Source organism: Triticum aestivum, chromosome 4A (assembly GCF_018294505.1).
Source record: "Triticum aestivum cultivar Chinese Spring chromosome 4A, IWGSC CS RefSeq v2.1, whole genome shotgun sequence".
NCBI classification, from domain to species: domain Eukaryota; kingdom Viridiplantae; phylum Streptophyta; class Magnoliopsida; order Poales; family Poaceae; genus Triticum; species Triticum aestivum.
This window is the reverse complement of record NC_057803.1, coordinates 51,345,983-51,372,901: the sequence shown is the minus strand read 5'-3', so window position 1 is coordinate 51,372,901 and position 26,919 is coordinate 51,345,983. Positions and strand designations below refer to the sequence as shown.

General features: G+C 41.7%; 1 long non-coding RNA gene across 3 annotated transcripts; it reads right to left on the bottom strand.

Annotated features, from left to right (window-relative positions):
- Nucleotides 1-1,991: 1,991 nt before the first annotated feature.
- On the bottom strand, nucleotides 1,992-5,869 carry LOC123085088 (uncharacterized). Of its 3 annotated transcripts, XR_006439575.1 has the most exons (5): nucleotides 5,600-5,869; nucleotides 5,392-5,496; nucleotides 3,356-5,290; nucleotides 2,842-3,033; nucleotides 1,992-2,747 (listed from the first exon to the last, which is right to left on the bottom strand). It is a non-coding gene; the product is annotated as an uncharacterized lncRNA (long non-coding RNA). The 3 variants fall into 3 exon arrangements; XR_006439576.1 differs by having other exon boundaries at nucleotides 2,837-5,290; XR_006439574.1 differs by having other exon boundaries at nucleotides 2,842-5,290.
- Nucleotides 5,870-26,919: the final 21,050 nt, after the last annotated feature.

Sequence of the window (26,919 nt, the reverse complement as noted above, 5' to 3'; positions counted from 1 at the left end):
TTCAAACCAGGAGGCTCACAATCTTGTAAATCTTTCTGCCTCGCTTCCACAAGGTCGCCACTTGTGGCTTATTTCCCCCCATGACCCCATTTGTATTACATCCCTTTAAATATTGTTCCAAATTAATAAAGTATGGGATCCCTCAAAACATATGACACATTTTGTGTCATATAGGAACACGATGCAGAGGGATCGCGCAACTGGGTCGGTCCACAAGGTGCGAGCGTGAGGTAAAAAATAACGTACATGAGAAAAACAATAGAGTGGGGCATGCTATGATTCGAAACCGGAACCGCCACTGATGTTAGCTTGCTGCTAGCCACTGCAGCTGTCAGGTTCAAACCAGGAGGCTCACAATCTTGTAAATCTTTCTGCCTCGCTTCCACAAGGTCGCCACTTGTGGCTTATTTTCCCCCATGACCCCATTTGTATTACATCCCTTTAAATATTGTTCCAAATTAATAAAGTATGGGATCCCTCAAAACATATGACACATTTTGTGTCATATAGGAACACGATGCAGAGGGATCGCGCAACTGGGTCGGTCCACAAGGTGCGAGCGTGAGGTAAAAAATAACGTACATGAGAAAAACAATAGAGTGGGGCATGCTATGATTCGAAACCGGGACCGCCACTGATGTTAGCTTGCTGCTAGCCACTGCAGCTGTCAGGTTCCTGGGATAGATGTACATCGCGATGCTTAGTGACCTAAATGAAGTGGCAAAATTTAACACTTGAAAAAATTTCAGGAACAAATTTACAATTCAAGCGAAAAAATGAACTTGCGAACAATTTTGACAAACACGACCAAATTGTGAAAAATTCTGAATATTTTTTATTTTATTTTTTTAACATGGGAACAAATATTTGAAAATCCCATACATATTTTTAATAACATCAACATATTCTGAATTTTGAAAACAATAGTTCGAAATGGAGAACAATATTTGAACATGGGACCTAATATTTGATAGTTTGGCAGATTTTTTTGGAAAACAAAAACATTGTTTCAATTTAGAGAACACAATTTTAAAATCCAGACCAATTTGAAAATCCAAAGCAAATTTCAAAAGGTGAAGCATTTTTTAATACATGAACAGAAAAATCAGAACTTATTTTAAAATTTTGAATTCTAAATGTTTTGTGAATATACAACTATTTTTGAAATTTTAAACTTTTTTGAACTTCCGAACTTTTTGGAATTTTCTGAAAAAAAATGAAAATAGGAATTTTTTTTGAAATTTTGGAACAAATTGGTAAAATATGAGCATTTTTAAAGTTTTAAACATTTTGAAAAAGAGAAATGAAAATGAAAGAAAAGAAAAAAAAGTACGGAAAAAATAAAGGTATAAAAGACAGAAAAGGAAAACTCAAATGATAAGCGCCACACGTCAGGTGTGTGGCACTCCGGCCCTGACATTATTTGATGGCAATTCCAGCCACGTAAGGTTGGCAAATTCTAGAGACATACGGCAATTTCTGTGAAAAATAAACTAAAGCACAAAAGTTGTCATGCTTGACAACTAAAAGTTGTCATCCCCGCGTTATTAAACTTGCCATAAAAATGTTCAGAGTTATCATGTGTCCATGCTACGAGTCAGGTACTTATCAGGGTCCAAGAAAAAATAAAACAGGAAAGAAGAAAAGAAAATAAAAAAGAAACAGAACAAGAAATAGAAAAAAGAAACGGTCCAGCAACCTCTCAAAGATTGCCCAAACCGAAGTCGTTGAAACGCTTAAGAGGACCATCCTAGTCAAATCGATCACTGGATCTTATCAGCGATAGTTCAAGGGAGCTCCTGTTCTAGTGGGTGGCGTGGGTGGTTACGGAAAAAACAAAAAGGAAAAACAAAAAAGGAAAAGTAGGAATAAAAGAATAAAGATGTTTAAACTACTAGATCCTAGCGGGTGGCGTGGTGGTTATACAATGCTACCTCGACGAGAGAGGTCGCTGGTACGATACTAGAATAGCCATGCAAACTTTTAGGATGTTAAAGACATTGAAAGAAAAACGTCATATGGGTCGGCCTAGCGTGTGGAGCTTCAGGCGCCCGTTTGCATAAACAACTAGACTAGCAGCGCGATAGCCAAGGGGTAGTAGTCTTATGGAGATATACATTGCCTACTATCATCCATCTAGAACACTGGTTGAGAGTACTGATTACAAATAATTTACACTAAGGTTGGACAGGTGCAGATCTAATTCAGCACACTTTCATAGTGGCACCAAAGCTAAGCACGACACTTAAGCAAAGCTTGGTAATAAACCAAAAGGGCATCAGTTCCCTTCTTGTGCCTGAAGTTCAGTCATTCTCGTCGAAGAGGAAATCTTCATCAAAGCGGCTTGCACCGCAGTTGCCATCGGTATCATCAGATGGGCAGAAACAAGGGAACTCATCAAACTCAGAGCAGCCGGACTCCGCATCATATGGATAGATTCATATGATGAAAAAACAAAGCTTTAGAGGAATAGCAACTCCATACAATATCTTTGGTGCTAAAATAAAAATAAATAGTGCAAGAACATGACAGATTTAACTCTTCACTGAAAAATAAGTAGGAAGGAGCGAGTAATAATGATATAATGAAGAGATAACAATCAACCTGGATCTAAGAATTAGTGTGCAAGGGGCAATTTATTTAAATTTCTCTTTTTCTCTACAATCTACCTGGGTCTAAGGATACAAAAGAGGTTTCGAAGTCCTAATTAAACTTTCCCCTGAATGAGTACAGTCCTGACGAAAAAGCTGCAGAAGTAATTGGTTAATAAAGCATTTTAGCACTGTACATATGAACATATGTGGTATATGTGCACCAGAAACATAAGAAGAGGGACCTTACAGTGCTTGCCAATGTTGGGGATCAACGCTGGTCACATCCATGCCAAGGTGGGCTTTAGGTCAGAGATGCAACTGGTAACATCCTCTACCTCTGCTCCGGGGAGACCCTCCTTGCGCCATTGCGCATCCACTTGTTCGATGGTATCCTTTGACTACAGATCATCCAAACCCCTCCACCTCTAGGTTTCATTTACTGCAGATAAAGTGAGTTAAGAGAAGGCTCACTTTCAGACACCAATGTAACTATGGGATAACATCATCATGAAAGTAGGAAGGAGCCTTGGTGAGTCATAGATATGTTTGAAATAAATGGACCAAACATGCTAATTAGCAGCGGAAGAATATGTTGATTCATCTATGACTTCTAATGACCTAACGCCTAACGTTATAACATCATTATGAAAGTAGGCAGGTGCCTTGGTGAATAATATATATGTTTGAAATAAAATAGACCAAACATGCTAATTAGCAGCGGAAGAATATGTTGATCCATCTATGACTTCTAATGACCTTACATGATGCTCAACGCCATCGAGCAACCATCAATAAGAATTATATTTCTCCACATTAGTAATCTAACACCAAGAAAATAAATAAGCTTAGTATTCAGGGGAAGAAGGAATCATGCCCAAGTTCTTGCCGATATAAATAAAACAGGGAGAAGTTTAATATTTTCCATGGACCTTTTTGCTTTTCTTTCTAATATTTTACACACTGCTTTTCTTCGCCATTTTCATGGCATGCCACCCAATCAGTTATTGGTTGATGGAAGCAAAACTAAATAGAGCACAATGGTATAAAAAGGAATATGCAGCTTGTTCATCAAATGTAATTGACCCACTCAGCAAGAATGAAAAAGCAACGACATATATAGATGAAAGTGAGGAAGGGTGAATATAGCAATCAACCATTAGTTCTCTTGTAGCAGCAACTCATAATAAAATAGCTAGCATCTATACAGATGAAGCAAAGACAATTACACTATTAAGAAAGAAAGTGAGTAGCAGGGAAAGCAAGACGGTAGCAGGGAAAGCAAACATGTGAGTACCAACTATTTTCTAAAATTACATCTCAAGATCTTATTTAAGAGCTACAGTAAGTAACATGAGAAATCAAGCAAATTTATCAAATATGGGACCTTATTTATTGCCTCAAACTGAATGGGGTTCTCCATACTTTAATTCAACTATATACATCACTAGTTTTTGTTCCATTAGATTTCAAACTCAATCAAACATGAGGTTCATGTCGACTAACCAGATGTTTTCCCTGGACCAGCATTTCAATCTTTAAGAATGCATGACTTCTAAATCAGAAAAATGAAGAAATAAATTAAGGAATAAGACTAACCTATGAGGTTAAGATTGCCATTGGTCCGCTTGGCCTAACATGGGGAAAACAGCGGAACAACTATAGTTTCATAGATACGTGCAAAAAAGAAATATTGCAGGAAGCCTCATGAACTGTTTGTAAGACTGCAATTGTAAGATTTGTTTTTATAATTAGTAAATTGCCTAGAATACAAACGAAAATGTTGAATCGTTTGATATACAAAGCTAAAGACAATTATCAAAAAAGGGATAATCAGTATGCAGGATTATCACGGTGCTAGATACTACTATTCCGAACCACCAAAACATACGAATACGATTGTAACCACATGTTTAAAGGCCCAGTTAAAGAGACAAAAGTAAGACTCACCAAGGAGGATAAAGAGGAAAGGCCAGAAAAGCACTTGTGCATCAAGAAAAACAAAGTCGGTGTGCTTTATAGGGCCATCGTTAGTACAAACCCCTCCCAGATGATGGTGCCAAAGTAGAGGGCATCTACATATACATATATACATGGGAGAAAACAACACCTGAGTGTTTCCATGGTAACTTAGTAAGGCAAGGATGACACGTAAACATAGGTAGAGATGCACTGCATATGCCAAAATAGATTGGCTAATATAGCAACATTAACCAGATGTACGATGCGGGTAAGAAGAATAAACAACAAACATCATGTGGTGAGGATGAAATAACCAAGAATTGAACCAAAAGTTGCAGAAGCCATCCGGTTGGTCATTCCTCAAACTAGGTTAAAATAGATATACACTCCGTAGGAGTGATTTAACTACTTACCACAAATATCTCATATAAGAACACCCATCCAGACATATTATGTAGAGTATACTGACATAAGCCAAATATATACTGACAATCAGGGGGCATGGCCATCAAAAGTATACTTGTAGAAGCAAAATTTACAAAGGGCTATCTTTGTCATGGAAGGCTTCTAAGATTGTAATGTCTAACTTAAAAAGAAATATCAGGGCATAAAGAGAAAAATTAGCCTGAATCACCACTAACAATACAATACGAGATTGCGCCTGCAGTTTGTAGAAACAGAGCATTTCCACCTCAGAAGATCGTCACAGAAACCCGGGTGATACTTCAACTCGGCAACTGGAACAAAAGCATACTTCAAACCCAGCTTGTTGTGAATAGATTCTGGTTGTATATATGCATATGGAACAGACTCGATCTAACTTGAAGAATCAATATACCTTGAAGATACGAAAGGAAGGACCTGTGAGAAAGTCGTGGCAGGGGAGCATTCCTGTTGCAGACAACCGGCGGCCAGCAACATCCGAGCCCAACTCATTCGTCTCCTGCAGTTCGGGAGAAACAATGGTCAGAGAGAGAGAGAGAGTGAGGGGGGAGTGGAGAGAGCGCTCACCGCTACCTCAGCAAGATGGATCGGATGCGGCTCACCTTGGGTCGTCTTCTTCCTGGAGGAGCACGAACGCAAGGACGATAGTCTGGTGCTCCCTCTATGTGGTCGAACAGGAGGTGTCGACGGCCGGCGGCGGATGGCGGCTCGGCCTCCTCATCGGTTTCTAGGGTTCGATGCGGATGAGATGCAAGAGGTGGAGGACGGCCTGCGGGAGGGAAGGAAGACGTCCGACGGGACGGGAGGAGGCAAGGGTGGCGGCGCGAGGTGGGGGAGGAAGAGGATAGAGGGGCGCGAGTGCGGGAGGAGACGGCTAGGTTTTCCACTCACGGTGCTGCTGCAATTTTATACCCATATATGAAATGACCAAAATGCCCTGGTGGGGGCAAGGATATTACATTTTGATGCAATTGGAATTTTATCCGACGGCTAACGTTGATCGGGTAAATATCCAACGACCCACAGCGATTTGGATCGAGATCCGACGGTCTGTGTCGCGAGTGGATTTTGATCGGACGGCCCAAATTGCCTGAGCTCTGAGAGAGCTCAGGTTTAGACGTGAATCTAACTATGGGATAGTAACCGGAGCCTCAAGGAACGCATTACTGGCCGTCATTAGGGACACAGATGTAGGCTTTTATTTTCTGTTCGTTCGTTTCTGTCAGTTTTTCCATTCACTTGTTTGATCTATTTTTTTATTTGTATTTTTAGAAATAATGTAAATACATACAATTTATTTTTTTGTTTTTCTAAATCATGAAGTTTTAAAATGTTAGTGCAATGTAAAAAAAAATTGTTAGCGTAATTTTCAAAAATAAATTATGGCATTCACAAGAAATGTTAGTGACATTTAAGAATGTTTGGCACATATTGAAAAAACAAAAATTAATGCATATTAAAAAAATGCAAAAAAAGCAAGTTCAAAAAATTTGGCAATCATGTATTTAAAAAGTGTGCAAAAAATGTTCTACATATATGGAAAAAATGTACAACATGTATGAAAAAAGCGACCTTAAACACGTATATATAAAAAATGTTAATCATTTATTTAGACAAGGTAACAGTGTATAAGAATAAATGTTTCATATGTGTATAAATAATGTACAATGTGCATGAAAAATACACATCAGTACTTATATTTGAAACAATGTTTATCATGTATTCAAAAAATGTTGGACATGTCTAAAAATATATTCCTTACTTATATGAAAAAAATGTAGAATCGTCAAATAAAGTAGACGTCAAAACATATATTAGAAAAAAATGTTGATCATGTATTTAGGATATTTTGAACGTGTACAAATAATATTATAGATTTATGAAAAACAAGTATTGTAAATAAAAATAGAAAAACAAGAGCAAAGAAAAAAATAAAACTGTAAAGAAAATATAAAAATGAAAAACATTGAAAATGAAAGAAAACCAATAAAACCTTAAGAGAAACACAGCAAATAGGAAAAAAAGGAAAAATAAATAATGAAAACCATAAACTAAAAATACCAAAGAGAGAAACAAATAATGAAACAAAAGAAAACTGAAAGAAGACATACAGAAAAAGAAAGAAAAAATTGGTGAAATCTGTAAACCTTTTTTGTCTAAACATGTAGACTCCGATATGAGAGTAGCTTCTATCTTGCCTAATACGAGATATAGCTTGCGCGGCCGATCGGCAACCTAGAGCATACCTCCTTAACTCACATTCATATTCATATGGGCCGGACTCCACTGAACCGGTTTCTTATTATTCCTTTTGATTATTTCTTTATTTATTTTTATCTATTTTTTATGTTTTTACTTTTTATTTCTATTAAATATTTATTATTTCCTTTTTCATTTTTTATTTTTGTTATATTTATTTTAGTTTTTAAATATGAGAATGTATTTCTGATTCCTCGACATATTTTGAAATCATAACCTTTTTTGAAATCAGGAACATTTTCTAACAGTAGTATATTTTTTATAAAATTCATGATTTTTTTTAAATTGAACAATTTCAAATTTATGAATATATTTTAAAATTCGTACATTATTTGGAACTCGTGACCAAATTATTGAATAGGAAAACAAATTTTGAAATTCAGGAACATTTTCTTCTGATTTTAACAAACATTTTTTGATTTTTCAAAATAATTTTATAAAGTTTTGAAAGAATTTATTTAATTTCAGTACAATTTGAAATGTTGTGAACATTTCCTAGATATTCTTGGACACTTTTAGAAAACTGACGAAAAATTTCTGAAACTGTCAACAATTTTTTAGTATATGTACATCCTTTTTGAAATCATTACTTTTTTTTAATTGAGGAACACTTTTTTCACAATTCGGAACATTTTTTAAATCCCGAATTATTTTTAAAAAGGAAAAAACTTACAACAAAAAAACCTAGCGGCTTCCCAGCGAATTGCAACCCGTGTTAAGTGGGTACGCGCAAGGTCGCTAATCATCCGCGAGAACTATGTCTCGCGTTAAGCGAGACGGAAGGTACTCTCACGCCGGAATCTACCAGGAGCGTGCAGGGGCGGGGAATTCGATCGCTTGTCTCCTGGGTAATAAGCACAACAGCTAACCATTGTGCTAGTGTATGATTATTGATGAAATGTATGGCACACCCTACTTGAGCTGACACGGTCTAGTTTTCCTTTGCTTTTTGTTTTTCTTTTGTTTTCTACTTTTTCTCTATTTTTTCTTTGTTTTCAAATACATGTTTGAAGGTTTTCAAAAATTGGGTTTTCTTGTATACATTTTTAGCATTTTTAAAATGCTTGATTAAGAGTTTTCAAATAAAAAGATCACATTTTTTGAATACATGGTAAATATTTTTTATACACATTTAACATTTTGCAAACACTTGATTAATGTTTTTCAAACACTGGTTCACCATTTTTTTCAAATGCTCGATTTAGATTTTTATATACATGAACAAATTTTTTCATCATTTATTTAATACATGGTCAACATTTTTTATATGCACATTTAACATTTTCCAAATGCTTGACTATCATTTTTCAAATACTTGTCCAACATTTTTTTCAAGTGCTTGATTAACATTTTTATATACATGATCAGTTTTTTAACATTTTGTAAATACATGATCAACAATTTTTCTATACACGTTGAACATTGTCTGGATGCTTGCTTAATATTTTTTAAATACTTGTTCAACATTTTTCAAATACTAGAGCGAGGGGTTCCGCGCTTCACAGGTTTTCGGCGCCTAGCTCACCATATAGGAGGTCCAAGGCATGACATATCGCTGCACGAACGGTCTGCAAGCTTCGCTCATGAGTCAGATCTGGAAGTCAGGAGGGAGATTGAGACCTCTCCCCGGTGTGTGTGGCGCTCCAGATGGCGAACCAGCCCCAAGGGTTTCGCTTGCATTGGCCCGTTGCATTAACGCTCGCTCAAGTCTGTGCTGCTATGTGCTCATTCGCTCTCTCAGTGTCTACTTGTTTATTTACTAGTGTGCTTTTTATGTGTGCAAAAAGCATTAGATCTGATATAAAAATTCACTGGAAGTAAAAATCATCTCAAACATAATAAAATTATATCGATAATCTGACACCACCGAAACTACTACCGCCAGAACGAGCCGCCGACACACCGCTGTCGCTGCTCCCGACATTTTGGACGACAGTTGGGAAGTTTTCATGCACATACCCCTAAGTACGAGTGCCCTAGAGCCGCAGTCATTGCCGTTAAACCCTTGCATAGATCTGAAGCACACGACATCAAATCTCACCAGATGACGAGAAACCCTAACCTCACCACACCAAGGAGATGGTAGAATCTACGCTGAAGCTCCGTTGATTACATCTAGATGGACGAACTCGAGGAGAACCAGAGCCTAAGGACAAACTCGAACAAGAAGTGTCGCCTTCCGCCACACCTAGAAGGACTAAAAAAAATCCTAAACTAAACTACTAACCGGAACGGAGGCACCGGGATTCCCCTCCCTGCCAGTGGCCGCTTGAGCAGCTGGCAGAGGCGAGGCGATTTTACGGGCTCGCCGATGATGTCTGAGGGGGAGAGCTTGCTCTAGACGTATAGGTTTATGGGAGAAAAACTGTTTGTGGCTGATTTAGTACCTCTTTTTTTGCTACCACTGGTGTGATGTTCTCATAACAAAACCTGTCGGGTTTTTTACCTACAAATTTTTAAAAAGAGGTTTGTGAATTCAAAAAAGTTCATCTTTGTTTAGGAAAATATATTTAAACCAAATGTACAGATATTTTTGCCATGACTTGGCTCATCTTTACATCAACTCAACCAGATCACACTCACTCAGGAGCCCCATGGGATGTAGCTTGAAGCCACGTCGGAAACCAAACACTCCCTTTAGCAATCCGATTCACTATAGCGGCCACCACTGTAGTGTCCCTGTTCATTGTGGTAGTCCATTGTAGCGAACCGGGCACTGTAGACACCGGGTCGCTATAGCAATCATTTTTTAGTCATTTTTTCTATTTCAAACTTTTTTGAGAAAAATGAATATTTTTCATAAAAGTGAATATATATTTTGAAAACACGAATTGTTTTCGAATGTTCTAAGTACTACTATTTGGGAAACGAGAACATTTTCTAAAACTGAGAACATTGTTCTAGACCACGAACATTTTTTAAAATCCATTTTTTAATTCATGAATTAATTATGCAAGTAGGAACAATTTTTGAATTAGCGAACACGTTTTGATAACACAGATATTTTTTGAAATTCTACACAAAATAAAAACGGAACATTTTTTGGAATTTGTGAACAAAATTTGAAAAGGGGAACAAAACTTGAAAATCTCAAACATTTTTTGGAAATGCTATTATTTTTGAAAAATATGAACAAATTTTGAAAATTCTGAACATTTATTGAAAATGGAACATTTTGAAAAAGAAAAATGATAAAAGAAAAAACATAAGAAAACTGGTAAAAGAAGCAACAAGAAAAAGAAAAAAAGAAAATCTGAACAACTCATAAACCTTCTAGAAATTTTCCAAAACCATGATATGTGGAACACAAGCGGGACCAATTACTCGCGCCCCTTCGAGCTTTGTCTATGGTTTTACTTGATGAATCGAAGCAAGAAGGTCATATAGGATGGCGGCTGCTCGGTGTCGGTCGACCGACCGAAATTTTGGCTGGTGGTGGCACTGCCATCCGATACGCGTTTGTACAGTCGTTGGATCCCCCTTTATTTGCTAACGCAACAAGAAACAAAAAATTCCGTATTGCCTGCATGCCCAGGACCACTATGAAGATGCAAACAAGATTTGATCTGATCATTACCGACTCATAGCAGCGGAAGTAAAGTTAGTGAAGATCGTTTGTGCAGATCCCCAGAGCTAGGAATTTACAACCTCCCAACCGCGAGGATTTTCTCCTTCGACAGCCCCTCGAACAGTCCTCCGTATAGCTGAAAGTGCAACTAACCCGCGGGGTGGTTTTGGTAATTAATAACAATATATGTCATTGATCTAATGAACATTGATGTTAGATTTCAGAAAAGATCAATAAATGGTTTGGCATGGACTAATGGATGTGGACCCCTCAAAATGTGAAGAACAAATTTGGCTACCCCAAGACTCTACATTTTTGGTTTCGTGATCCAAGATCACATTGAGTCCCTTGGGAAACCCAATGGTATTAAAAGCAGGTGAGGTATTGTTGATGAGGTTGTTGCTCAAGTGCTCACTGATATTGCTCCAAAAACCCTCAGTCACTTTCCCAAATCACATATGTCCAAAACCCTAATTCATCATTTCGGTCCCACCGATATATTCCATTTTGGACCCATCGAGATGACCCTACTACTACCATAGCCAAAACCCTAGCTTTTCGGTCTAACCGAAACGGCCCTCGGTCCCACCGAGATGGCCTGACCAAGTTTCTGTGATGAAATTACTTCATCTCGGAATCACCGAGCAAAACTGATCAGAATTACCGAAACGATGTTCAGCCTTGTCAGGACCCCGATCCTAAGTCACACCGATCTAGCATGTAACACATCATATCACTTTGCGGCCTCACGCACAGTATTTCCACGGCTGCAGTCTTACCTTGGCCGGGACCGTTTATATGATTGTGTCGCTAGCATCCATATGACAGAGAACCCGGGCAACATGACTAGTCGTAAACCCAAGGTGGCACAAACTTACAGGGACATGCATACATAACCCAACAATGAACGTGTCGATCATCAAAGTATGATCCCAATTTGTAGCAAGCTTCAAGGACTTAAAGAAACAACGCGTGACATTTCCACAAAGGGAGAGACACAGGAACAAAGAAGGATACATGTCGGCCAACCTAAGTGTTCCGGAGCAGTTGCGAACTACCATGGCTCAGTGGAAGCAGTAGGAGACATTTCCCCATAAGGAAGGCTACCAAGAATAAACAACTAGGTGTCGGATCCCACACATACCAAGCATTTCAATAACATACACACAATATGCTTGATATGTGTAAATACAACATGGCATCACAACAAAACTCGGTGACTCAAAGTATTTATTCAATAGGATCTAAGGAGCCAGATATTACAAACTTGGGTCTGATGACCCATCATTCAAGTCATGCAAGCAACAAGCATAGGCGGAAGCATAAACATGTCTGAGTACAGACATCTGAAAAGAAAGAAGGCTAGGAAGCATGTTTATCTATAAGACCCTCCAAATGAGCCAAACCTCTGTCTAGGATTCCCAAGCTAATTGTCGAAGCCCCCCGTGGAACTACTAGTGAGACTGAAGTCTCTCCGCAAAAACATAAATTAAGTAAACATGAGTACAAATGTACTCAGCAAGACGTACATCAGAACTAGCTACATATGCATCAGTATCAACAAGGGGGTTGTGGAGTTTAACTGCAACAAGCCAGCTTTGACTCGGTGGTTGTCCTGTACTACGACTACTAGTGTTTTCTTTGAGGTGAGAAAGCGCACACGAGTCCACATATTCACCATATCAATACACCACTATGGATCCGCTCCCGTCTCCCTATGAGAAGGCCGTCCATAGCACTCACGCTTATCTTGCACATTTAAGAGTATCACTTCAAGTTATCTATGAACAATGTAAGCATTACAAGTGGTCCATATCCGCGGACGCGACTATTCGAATAGATCATTAACCCTGCAGGGGTGTACTTCTTCACACTGGATCCGCTCCCGTCTCCCTATGAGAAGGCCGTCCATAGAACTCACGCTTATCTTGCGCATTTTAGAGTATCCACTTCAAGTTATCTATGAACAATGTAAGCATTACAAGTGATCCATATCCGCGGACGCGGCTATTCGAATAGATCATTAACCCTGCAGGGGTGTACTTCTTCACACACGCTCTCACCACTTATCGCCGTTTACACGACATGTACTCGACAACCTTCAAGTGGAAGCCCAATGAGCACTACAAAAAAACCACTTCCCGGATGATACATGTTTGTCATAGTAGGTCACGTTTTTTGTCATGCATGTACATCCATGACGATTTTATGACATAATCAAGATAGTCATACCTGTGCTGTCGTAGAAGTGTTCCATGACAATACCAAAATTATCATCACGGAAGTGTCCACTTCCATGACGATAAATGTCGCGTCATGGAAGTGCTTTCGTCAAGGGTAACCTGATGGGGAACGTAGTAATTTCAAAAAAATGCCTACGCACACGCAAGATCATGGTGATGCATAGCAACAAGAGAGGAGAGTGTTGTCTACGTACCCTCGTAGACCGAAAGCGGAAGCGTTATAACAACGCGGTTCATGTAGTCGTGCATCTTCACGGCCCGACCAATCAAGCACCGAAACTACGGCACCTCCGAGTTTTTGCACACGTTCAGCTCGATGACGATCCCTGGACTCCGATCTAGCAAAGTGTCGGGGATGAGTTCCGTCAGCACGACGGCGTGGTGACGATCTTGATGTTCTACTGTCGCAGGGCTTCGCCTAAGCACCGCTACAATATTATCGAGGATTATGGTGGAGGGGGGCACCGCACACGGCTAAGAGATCAATGATCAATTGTTGTGTCTCTGGGTGCCCCCCTGCCCCTGTATATAAAGGAGTGGAGGAGGGGGCCGACCAAGAAGGGTGGCGCGCCCAAGGGGGGGAGTCCAACTCCCACCGGGAGTAGGACTCCCCCTTTTCCTATTAGGAGTAGGAGAGGGCAGGAAGAGGAAGGAGGGAGGAAGGAAAGGGGGGGCGGCCCCCCTCCCAATTCGGATTGGGCTTGGGGGGGGCGCCCCCTCCCTTGCTCCTTTCCACTAAGGCCCAATAAGGCCCATATACCTCCCGGGGGGTTCCGATAACCTCCCGATGATCCGGTATTGTCCCAATCTTGCCCGGAACCTTTCCGGTGTCCAAATATAGTCATCCAATATATCGATCTTTATGACTCGACCATTTCGAGACTCCTCGTCAAGTCCGTGATCACATCCGGGACTCCTAAACAATCTTCGATACATCAAAATATATAAACTCATAATGAAACTATCATCGTAACGTTAAGTGTGCGGACCCTACGGGTTCGAGAACAATGTAGACATGACCGAGACACGTCTCCGGTCAATAACCAATATCGGAACCTGGATGCTCATATTAGCTCCTACATATTCTACAAAGATCTTTATCGGTCAGACCGCATAACAACATACGTTGTTCCCTTTGTCATCGGTATGTTACTTTCCCGAGATTCGGTCGTCGGTATCTCAATACCTAGTTCAAACTCGTTACGGGCAAGTCTCTTTACTGGTTCCGTAATACATCATCTTGCAACTAACTTATTAGTTGCATTGCTTGCAAGGCTTAAGTGATGTGCATTACCGAGAGGGCCCAGAGATACCTCTCTGACAATCGGAGCGACAAATCCTAATCTCGAAATATGCCAACCCAACATGTACCTTTGGAGACACCTGTAGAGCACCTTTATAATCACCCAGTTACGTTGTGACGTTTGGTAGCACACAAAGTGTTCCTCCGGTAAACGGGAGTTGCATAATCTCATAGTCATAGGAACATGTATAAGTCGTGAAGAAAGCAATAGCAACATACTAAACGATCGGGTGCTAAGCTAATGAAATGGGTCATGTCAATAACATCATTCTCCTAATGATGTGATCCCGTTAATCAAATGACAACTCATGTCTATGGTTAGGAAACATAACCATCTTCGATTAATGAGCTAGTCAAGTAGAGGCATACTAGTGACACTTTGTTTGTCTATGTATTCACACAAGTATTACGTTTCCGGTTAATACAATTCTAGCATGAATAATAAACATTTATCATGATATAAGGAAATAAATAATAACTTTATTATTGCCTCTAGGGCATATTTCCTTCAGTCTCCACTTGCACTAGAGTCAATAATCTAGTTCACATCGCCATGTGATTTAACATCAATAGTTCACATTACCATGTGATTAACACCCATAGTTCACATCGTCATGTGACCAACACCCAAAGGGTTTACTAGAGTCAGTAATCTAGTTCACATCATTATGTGATTAACACCCAAAGAGTACTAAGGTGTGATCATGTTTTGCTTGTGAGAGAAGTTTAGTCAACGGGTCTGCCACATTCAGATCCGTTAGTATTTTGCAAATTTCTATGTCAACAATGCTCTGCACGAAGCTACTCTAGCTAATTGCTCCCACTTTCAATATGTATCCAGATTGAGATTTAGAGTCATCTGGATCAGTGTCAAAATTTGCATCGACGTAACCCTTTACGACGAACCTTTTTGTCACCTCCATAATCGAGAAACATATCCTTATTCCACTAAGGATAATTTTGACCAATGTCCAGTGATCTACTCCTAGATCACTATTGTACTCCCTTGCCAAAAACAGTGTAGGGTATACAATAGATCTGGTACACAACATGGCATATTTTATAGAACCTATGGCTGAGGCATAGGGAATGACTTTCATTCTCTCTCTATCTTTTGCCGTGGTCGGGTTTTGGGTCTTACTCAACTTCACACCTTGTAACACAGGCAAGAACTCCTTCTTTGACTGTTCCATTTTGAACTACTTCAAAATCTTGTCAAGGTATGTACTCATTGAAAAAACTTATCAAGCGTCTTGATCTATCTCTATAGATCTTGATGCTCAATATGTAAGCAGCTTCACCGAGGTATTTCTTTGAAAAACTCCTTTCAAACATTCCTTTATGCTTTGCAGAATAATTCTACATTATCTCCGATCAACAATATGTCATTCACATATACTTATCAGAAATGCTATAGTGCTCCCACTCACTTTCTTGTAAATACAGGCTTCACCGCAAGTCTATATAAAACTATATGCTTTCATCAACTTATCAAAGCGTATATTCCAACTCCGAGATGCTTGCACCAGTCCATAGATGGATCGCTGGAGCTTGCATATTTTGTTAGCACCTTTAGGGTTGACAAAACCTTCTGGTTGCATCATATACAACTCTTCTTTAATAAATCCATTAAGGAATGCAGTTTTGTTTATCCATTTGCCAGATTTCATAAAATGCGGCAATTGCTAACATGATTCAGACAGACTTAAGCATAGATACGAGTGAGAAACTCTCATCGTAGTCAACACCTTGAACTTGTCGAAAATCTTTTTGCGACAATTCTAGCTTTGTAGATAGTAACACTACTATCAGCGTCCGTCTTCCTCTTGAAGATCCATTTAATCTCAATGGCTCGCCGATCAATGGGCAAGTCAATCAAAGTCCATACTTTGTTCTCATACATGGATCTCATCTCAGATTTCATGGCCTCAAGCCATTTCACGGAATCTGGGCTCATCATCGCTTCCTCATAGTTCGTAGGATCGTCATGGTCAAGTAACATGACCTCCAGAACAGGATTACCGTACCACTCTGGTGCGGATCTCACTCTGGTTTACCTACAAGGTTCGGTAGCAACTTGATCTGAAGTTACATGATCATCATCATTAGCTTCCTCACTAATTGGTGTAGTAGTCACAAGAACATATTTCTGTGATGGACTACTTTCCAATAAGGGAGCAGGTACAGTTACCTCATCAAGTTCTACTTTCCTCCCACTCACTTCTTTCGAGAGAAACTCCTTCTCTAGAAAGGATCCATTCTCAGCAACAAATGTCTTGCCTTCGGATCTATGATAGAAGGTGTACCCATCAGTCTCCTTCGGGTATCCTATGAAGACACATTTCTCCGATTTGGGTTCGAGCTTATCAGGTTGAAGCTTTTCACATAAGCATCGCAGCCCCAAACTTTCAGAAACGACAACTTTGGTTTCTTGCCAAACCATAGTTCATAAGGCGTCGTCTCAACGGATTTTGATGGTGCCCTATTTAACGTGAATGTAGCTGTCTCACCCTAAAACGATAGTGGTAAATCGGTAAGAGACATCATAGATCGCACCATATCTAATAAAGTATGGTTACGACGTTCGGACACACCATTACATTGTGGTGTTCCAGGTGGCGTGAATAGTGAAACTATTTCACATTGTTTTAACTGAAGGCCAAACTCGTAAATCAAATATTTTACTTCTGTGATCATATCGTAGAAACTTTTATTTTTCTTACGATGATTCTCCACTTCACTCTGAAGTTCTTTGAACTTTTCAAATGTTTTAGACTTGTGTTTCATCAAGTAGATATACTCATATCTGCTCAAATCATCTGTGAAGATCAGAAAATAATGATACCTGCCGCGAGCCTCAATATTCATCGGACCACATACATCAGTATGTATGATTTCTAACAAATCTGTTGCTCGCTCCATTGTTCGGGAGAATGGAGTCTTAGTCATCTTGCCCATGAGGCATGGTTCACAAGCATCAACTGATTCATAATCAAGTGATTCCAAAAGCCCATCAGCATGGATTTTCTTCATGCGCTTTACACCAATATGACCTAAACGGCAGTGCCACAAATAAGTTGCACTATCATTATTAACTTTGCATCTTTTGGCTTCAATATTATAAAAATGTGTATCACCACGATCAAGATCCAACAAACCATTTTCATTGGGTGTATGACCAATGAAGGTTTTATTCATGTAAACAGAACAACAATTATTCTCTAACTTACATGAATAACCGTATTGCAATAAAACATGATCCAATCATATTCATGCTCAACACAAACACTAAATAACATTTATTTTAGGTTTAACACTAATCCCGAAAGTATAGGGAGTGTGCGATGTTGATCATATCAGTCTTGTAACCATTTCCAATACACATCGTCACTTCGCCCTTAACTAGTCTCTGTTCATTCTGCAACTCCCGTTTCGAGTTAGTATTCTTAGCAACTGAACTAGTATCAAATACTAAGGGGTTGCTATAAACATTAGTAAAGTACACATCAATAACATGTATATCAAATATACCTATATTCACTTTGCCATCCTTCTTATCCGCCAATTACTTGGGGTAGTTCCGCTTCCAATGACCAGTCCCTTTGCAGCAGAAGCACTTAGTCTCCGGCTTAGGACCAGACTTGGGCTTCTTCACTTGAGCAGCAACTTGCTTGTCGTTCTTCTTGAAGTTCCCCTTCTTCCCTTTGCCCTTTTCTTGAAACTAGTGGTCTTGTCTACCATCAACACTTGATATTTTTCTTGATTTCTACCTTCGTTGATTTCAGCATCACGAAGAGCTTGGGAATCGTTTCCGTTATCCCTTGCATATTATAGTTCATCACGAAGTTCTACTAACTTGGTGATGGTGACTAGAGAATTCTGTCAATCACTATTTTATCTGGAAGATTAACTCCCACTTGATTCAAGCGATTGTAGTACCCAGACAATCTGAGCACATGCTCACTGCTTGAGCTATTCTCCTCCATCTTTTAGCTATAGAACTTGTTGGAGACTTCATATCTCTCAACTCGGGTATTTACTTGAAATATTAACTTCAACTCCTGGAAAATCTCATATGGTCCATGATGTTCAAAACGTCTTTGAAGTCCCGATTCTAAGCCGTTTAAGCATGGTGCACTAAACTATCAAGTAGTCATAATATTGAGCTAGCCAAACGTTCATAACATCTGCATCTGCTCCTGCAATAGGTTTGTCACCTAGCGGTGCATCAAGGACATACTTCTTCTGTGCAGCAATGAGGATAAACCTCATATCACGGATCCAATCCGCATCATTGCTACTAACATCTTTCAACTTAGTTTTCTCTAGGAACATATCAAAAAATAAAACAGGGGAGCTAAACGCGGGCTATTGATCTACAACATAGATATGCTAATACTACCAGGACTAAGTTCATGATAAATTTAAGTTCAATTAATTACTTTAAGAACTCCCACTTAGATAGACATCCCTCTAATCATCTAAGTGATCACATGATCCATATCAACTAAACCATAACCGATCATCACGTGAAATGGAGTAGTTTTCAATGGTGAACATCATTATGTTGATCATATCTACTATATGATTCACGCTCGACCTTTCGGTCTCCAGTGTTCCGAGGCCATATCTGCATATGCTAGGCTCGTCAAGTTTAACCTGAGTATTCTGCATGTGCAAAACTGGCTTGCACCCGTTGTAGATGGATGTAGAGCTTATCACACCCGATCATCACGTGGTGTCTGGGCACGACGAACTTTGGCAACGGTGCATACTCAGGGAGAACACTTTTATCTTGAAATTTAGTGAGAGATCATCTATAATGCTACCGTCAATCAAAGCAAGATAAGATGCATAAAAGATAAACATCACATGCAATCAATATAAGTGATATGATATGGCCATCATCATCTTGTGCTTGTCATGATCACCATCGTCACCAGTGCGACACCTTGATCTCCATCGTAGCATCGTTGTCGTCTCGCCAATCTTATGCTTCTACGACTATCGCTACCGCTTAGTGATAAAGTAAAGCATTACAGGGCGATTGCATTGCATACAATAAAGCGACAACCATATGGCTCCTGCCAGTTGCCGATAACTTGGTTACAAAACATGATCATCTCATACAATAAAATTTGGCATCATGCCTTGACCATATCACATCACAACATGCCCTGCAAAAACAAGTTAGACGTCCTCTACTTTGTTTGTTGCAAGTTTTACGTGGCTGCTACGGGCTTAGCAAGAACCAATCTTACCTACGCATCAAAAACCACAATGATAGTTTGTCAAGTTGGTGCTGTTTTAACCTTCGCAAGGACCGGGCGTAGCCACACTCAGTTCAACTAAAGTTGGAGAAACTGACACCCGCCAGCCACCTGTGTGCAAAGCACGTCGGTAGAACCAGTCTCGCGTAAGCGTACGCGTAATGTCGGTTCGGGCCGCTTCATCCAACAATACCGCTGAACCAAAGTATGACATGGTGGTAAGCAGTATGACTTATATCACCCACAACTCACTTGTGTTCTACTCATGCATATAAGATAAACACATAAAACCTAGGCTCTGATACCACTGATGGGGAACATAGTAATTTCAAAAAAATTCCTACGCACACGCAAGATCATGGTGATGCATAGCAACAAGAGAGGAGAGTGTTGTCTACGTACCCTCGTAGACCGAAAGCAGAAGCGTTATAACAACACGGTTGATGTAGTCGTACATCTTCACGGCCCGACCGATCAAGCACCGAAACTATAGCACCTCTGAGTTTTTGCACACGTTCAGCTCGATGACGATCCCCGGACTCCGATCCAGCAAAGTGTCGGGGATGAGTTTCGTCAGCACGATGGCGTGGTGACGATCTTGATGTTCTACCATCGCAGGGCTTCGCCTAAGCACCGCTAAAATATTATCGAGGATTATGGTGGAGGGGGGTACCGCACACGGCTAAGAGATCAATGATCAATTGTTGTGTCTCTGGGGTGCCCCCTGCCAATGTATATAAAGGAGTGGAGGAGGGGGCCGGCCAAGGAGGGTGGCGCGCCCAAGGGGGGAGTCCAACTCCCACCGGGAGTAGGACTCCCCCTTTTCCTATTAGGAGTAGGAGAGGGAAGGAAGAGGAAGGAGGGAGGAAGGAAAGGGGGGGTCGGCCCCCCTCCCAATTCAGATTGGGCTTGGGGGGGGCGCCCCCTCCCTTGCTCCTTTCCCCTCCTTTCCACTAAGGCCCAATAAGGCCCATATACCTCCCGGGGGGTTCCGATAACCTCCCGGTGATCCGGTATTGTCCCAATCTTGCCCGGAACCTTTCCGGTGTCCAAATATAGTCTTCCAATATATCGATCTTTATGTCTCGACCATTTCGAGACTCCTCGTCAAGTCCGTGATCACATCCGGGACTCCGAACAACCTTCGGTACATCAAAATATATAAACTCATAATGAAACTATCATCGTAACGTTAAGCGTGCGGACCCTACGGGTTCGAGAACAATGTAGACATGACTGAGACACGTCTCCGGTCAATAACCAATACCGGAACCTGGATGCTCATATTGGCTCCTACATATTCTATGAAGATCTTTATCGGTCAGACCGCATAACAACATACGTTGTTCCCTTTGTCATCGGTATGTTACTTGCCCGAGATTCGATCGTCGGTATCTCAATACCTAGTTCAATCTCGTTACCGGCAAGTCTATTTACTCGTTCCGTAATACATCATCTTGCAACTAACTTATTAGTTGCATTGATTGCAAGGCTTAAGTGATGTGCATTACCGAGAGGGCCCAGAGATACCTCTCCGACAATCGGAGCGACAAATCCTAATCTCGAAATACGCCAACCCAACATGTACCTTTGGAGACACCTGTAGAGCACCTTTATAATCACCCAGTTACGTTGTGACGTTTGGTAGCACACAAAGTGTTCCTCCGGTAAACGGGAGTTGCATAATCTCATAGTCATAGGAACATGTATAAGTCATGAAGAAAGCAATAGCAACATACTAAACGATCGGGTGCGAAGCTAATGGAATGGGTCATGTCAATCACATCATTCTCCTAATGATGTGATCCCATTAATCAAATGACAACTCATGTCTATGGTTAGGCAACATAACCATCTTCGATTAACGAGCTAGTCAAGTAGAGGCATACTAGTGACACTTTGTTTGTCTATGTATTCACACAAGTATTACGTTTCCGGTTAATACAATTCTAGCATGAATAATAAACATTTATCATGATATAAGGAAATAAATAATAACTTTATTATTGCCTCTAGGGCATATTTCCTTCATAACCGACACGTGGCATCCATCGTAACGGGTCGCCATTAAGCTATCGGGTCCGGTTTTGGATCCGATAACCCTCTAACAGCCATGACCAATGGCGATTTTCCACATGTAAAAATCTCATTGGCCGACGGAACCACATGTCAGCTATGCGCTAGCACAGATGTCACTCATCCAATGGGCGAGATACGCCTATGGTATGTTGACACGTGGACCAGCCCAAAAGGGGCCATAAAGATTAAAAAGGCTGGCCCAGCTAAAGGCCCACAAGATTTTGCAAACCATAATAGCCCGACCTAGCTAAAGGCCCACAAGATTTTGAAGACACCAGTGTGCCAGCCCGTTAATAGGCTGCGATGTTTTGGGCCAAATGCTGGCCCATATTTGATCTGGTCCATTAACAACCTGCCATGTTTTGGGCCTAATAAGGTGTAACGCCCCGAGACCAATGCACCAGGTGTCTTCCAAATATTCGCTGTTGTTACCTTGTCATTCGCTTGCGTGTTGCATCTTGCCATGTCATCATGTGCATTGCATCATCATGTTCTTCAAAACTTGCATCCGTCCGGGTTTCCCAGTTCTCCCGGTTGTCCGTTCTGAGCCAAGACACACTCGCACGCACCCGCAGCACGTCCGAAATATTATTTTATAAGTGGCCGGAAAATATTCTTGGAATGGGATGAAAGTCGGCATGCGGTGTTGTTATGTTGTCAGTAGACCACCTGCCAAACTTCTTCGCATTTGGAGTCCGTTTGAAGCCACAACGGATAACTATAGCAGCAATATAGCCGGTCTTTTCATCAGACGTTTTCGGTCTTCGAAAACCATCATCGGGCTGCACTCCTTCCCTCTCATCTCAACCCAACTCCTCTTCACAGTCCACCTAGGCCCATCCTACCCCTCTTTGCGTAGTGCATAGACCCCTCTCGCGCGTCCGAAACTTCCCCGAACCCGAACCCGAACCAGACTATCATTACCGTTGGGTCTGGATCATCCCCAAACATCTATAAAACATCTCCATTTTCTTATTTGGACTCCCTATCTATTTATTTCTTGACCGTCTAATTAAGATCGGAGGGACTAAATACCCCTACCAAAATTCACTTGTTATATAAAGACCAACCCTAAAACCTAGGGACCTTGTCCCATCCACCCGTCGCCACCGCCGCCACCCCACCAAATCCCCCTCGAGATCCATCCCCAATCAGCCTAGCTACCTTCCTCCAACCCGGTCCCGCAGCCTCCTTCCTCGATCTACACATCTTCCTCGGGATCCCTCCCGATCCATCTCCACCCAACTAGCGCCGCTCGCCCGATTCCCCTGTCCTTGCAAGACGTCTCTCATTCCCCACGCCGAACAAATCTGTGCGGCCGCCTTCGTTTGCAACCTCGAGCAGCTTCATGGCCCGATCAAGCACTCGAGCCCCGCGCCCGAGGCCCTGCCTTCTCCTCGTCCGCGCCGACCGAAGCTGTGGCACCCCGGCTCAGAGCAACCGGTTTACCATGCATTGCCAGCCCAGAGACCATGTCTTCTGGCAACACACAACATCTTGGTACAGAAAATAGCTGCTTTATTGATGCTAGCAGATCATAGTTTATATTACAACATGTGGCGAGGCCAAGCGGCACACACGGTGCGGCTGAACAATATGTACGTTATTTAGTGAACATAAAGGGGCCTCGATTAGAACAACTACGTGGCAGCGGAACAACGTCGTAGCGGAACTCCTTAGCATGGGGACACCGATGTGGACACGATCTAGACTCGGATGGCACTCCTTTCCAACGAGACTTTCCTGAAAGCTGGCATGACACGCCAGGTCAGTACATTGAATGTACTTGCAAGCTCACAACAAACATAAACATAATGACAAACAATATCATGATACTTAACCAATTAATAATGCAACAACATATCATACATGCTGTGACCATGAACTCGTGATAAAATCTCCCTCGGACTTGCTTACCAACGGTGATCCTTCTGGCGATCACAACCATGACCAACACTTGGTCTCAAACCATGATCTTTCCAGCGATCACAACCATGACCAACACTTGGCCTCAAACCGTGATCCTTCCGGCGATCACAACCATGACCAACACTTGGCCCCAAACGGTGATCTTTTCGGCGATCACAACCATGACCAACACTTGGCCCCAAACGGTGATCTTTCCGGCAATCACAACCAATCATCCAGATGGTTTACCCACCATCACCTTCTCATTAGTGCGACGTTCATAACTCAGTGTGCAAAATTTATTTAAACGTTAACCCATGGTGTGACCTACTTTCGAGCGTACCCTAACCATGGACTCGGTTATCGATAGATTTAATACACTTTGTAGAGGTAGTGCACTGTACCCACACCACAGAACCCATGGCCTCACAATCCCATTCGGGTGGACCAACGACATTCCAACAGAACCCCTCCATTGCCATGACACTCTCTCGGCCACTCCGACTCACTCCCCACTGGGCTAGTCATGGGTGGCCCCGTGTCTACCAAAGACATCAACGACCACCATCGTGGCAAAACATAAACAGTCCCACACTGGGAGAAGGTACCATAACATCAACAATGGGCACACAAGGTTACGTCTTCTTACCGGGCCAGGGTACCGCACGCCCATAACCTTCCCTCGTTGGAGGCACCGACCAGAGGCATGACAACAGACCGAATAAAGGCCTTCCCATAAAGGCAAATGTGGTTGCACTTGGAAAAACTCGATTCAGTGGCACCATGACCCGATCAACGATATATTCAAGTTGAGTTATTATCAGGTTCAACTTAAAGTGAATGCAACCGGTGTCATAATATGCCACGAAATGCAACACTAACATGCACATCATATCTCAATGGAAATAATTGGGTCAACTATATCCACACTAAGCATAATGATCAACAGCTCATAACACTTCCCTGGTTATGATTAATCCTCACTTTAAACAAAATCCTTACTAGCAAATTTATCATTTTTCTCATCCAAGAAAATACTCAAAATAATTACTTATATCCATAACCATATTACTTCTTCATAACAATTATTACTTCTAGTTACTTAACCAACTCTGTTAGCTTTAAACATTCTGTAAACTAAGCATATCAACTTAAGCAAGCAACCAATCAGAATATAAATAATATACTAATGATTTATATGCATGGATTAAATCACTAATTCAAGTTGAAAAATCACAAATATTGTAATGGCACCATGAAAATGTTGATGTGGCTTGCCTTAGTGCAGATGAGGTTCACAAACCTCCTGGTGATCCTCAAGACAAGCTTCACTCTCTGAAAATAATTATAAACACCAGAAAATCTAGACAGCAGTGAAAAATCTCATTTTTGGTGAGCTGCTAGATTTCTTCATAAAGAACACAATGCAAAAAGAATCAATTCATTTGGACTTAGGGTTAAAAAAATTTGGCTGTTTGAATATCTCTGGACTTGAATTTAAATAAAACAGAACTAGGGGGTGACATCGAAGGTGTAAACCTCGCGGGCGCCACCACATGTACCGCTTCGCGCGCGTACAGAGTGGCTAACTAGCGGGCCCCGCTAGTCAGGTGAGAGGGAGGGGGAGAGGGAAACAGAGGACGGCGTGGCTTCGCCGGAGCACACGCCAGCGAGGAGGGCTCCTTGGCCCGAACTAGAGGGTGGGATCGAAAGAGGAGACGGAGGCACCCCTGCCCGAACCCGTAGGTTAGCTAGGGGTGGTCGGACGGCGTCGGAAACAACCTCTCCAGCGGCGACAAGAAGCATAGGTCGCCAGAGATGAGGATGACAACGACTAGAGGCAACACCAGGGGCTCCAACTGGGCGGAACGGCACGGCAGAGGCCCTGGAAGGGTGGCCCGAGCCTGGGAGGGGCTGGAGCTGCAGAGACGACCTGAGGGGATCGCCGGCGAGCTCGAGCTCGGTGACGGCGGCCCGTGGCCTGCCCGGTCGGGCTACGGCTTTCTACGTGATCGTGGAGTGTGTGTGTGGAGTGGATGAGGCTCGAGGAGGCTGGGGATGGCTCTATTTATAGCCGGAGCGACGAGGGGGTTCGGGCTCCGCTAGAGAACATCTGGACACGACGCCCAGTGATGAACGACGTCAGTGAGCGAGGGGGAAGGCGACGTTGCTCACGCGGGAACTGTGGGCGAGCGGAGACGAGCACAGGGGCGAGAGGGTGGCGACGAACACAGTGCGCACCACACTGTTGCGTTGGCCGGACCGCGCCCGTGCTCGCTGCAGCGAGCTCCGGCGTCGGTGAGCGCCAGGAGGGAGTTAAGAGGGTCGGGACGATGATCGTGGCTAGTTTTGGCAGTCGGGGAAGCAAGAACGCGCGCAACAGAGGCTCGGGCGCAACGCAGATCGCGTCGGCCGCCAGCACACCTGGACGAACGCGGTCACCGCGTGAACTATGACCTCAGGCCGACCTAAGCCCAAACTTCATGTCTGGCGTGTAGTTCATGGTAGATTAAGATGTTACCATGCTTTGGTTTGAGCTTAGACGCAGTGGAATGGATTTCTACTCCCTGGTAAGTTTCTGGTCAGTAACTTTGAGAGCTTACTGTGGTCAAACTACTAGGAGTTGGGAGCTGGTCTTTGGAGGCTAGCAATCATCTACTAAGGTGATGATGCACAAGGAAAATCAGCCACAATAGAGCAAGTAAAATGGTAGTTGCTATAGAAACCCCCATTTCTGTCCAGAATACAAAAGATTTTCTGTAGCAAAAATATTCCAAAAAGTGATGAAATATTTTTGCTCAGGAAGGTGCCCTAGGGTTCAAAGAATATTTGGGAATTTTCTTAGATTTTTGTGGGCAACAAAAATTGGGGTTGCTTTGGAGCACATTGAGCTAGCTAGGGTTTTAGAGAGGGAAATGAATATTTTCCTTTTAGAAAAATATTCAAAAATGTTATTTTGAGATGAACCAGAGAAGAAATGATAGTTAGAGAGGGAAATGAGGCACTTGGGTGAAAGTCAAGGGGTACCCAAGTGTTTAAGTCCATCTGAAAAGATTCAAAACTCCAAATTTCAAAACCAAACCAACTGAAAATCAGTCAAAGAGAAGAGGGCAAAAACCAGACTGTCACAAACCTCCCCCACTTAGGATGAATCTCGTCCTCAAGATTCGGTTGCTTGGGAAAACCATTCTGGATACTATGCCTTTAGAAAGTCTTCTCATTCCCAAGTCGATTCTGCCTCTGTGTGATGCTCCCACTGAACTTTGTAAAACATCCTTGATTTACTACGAGT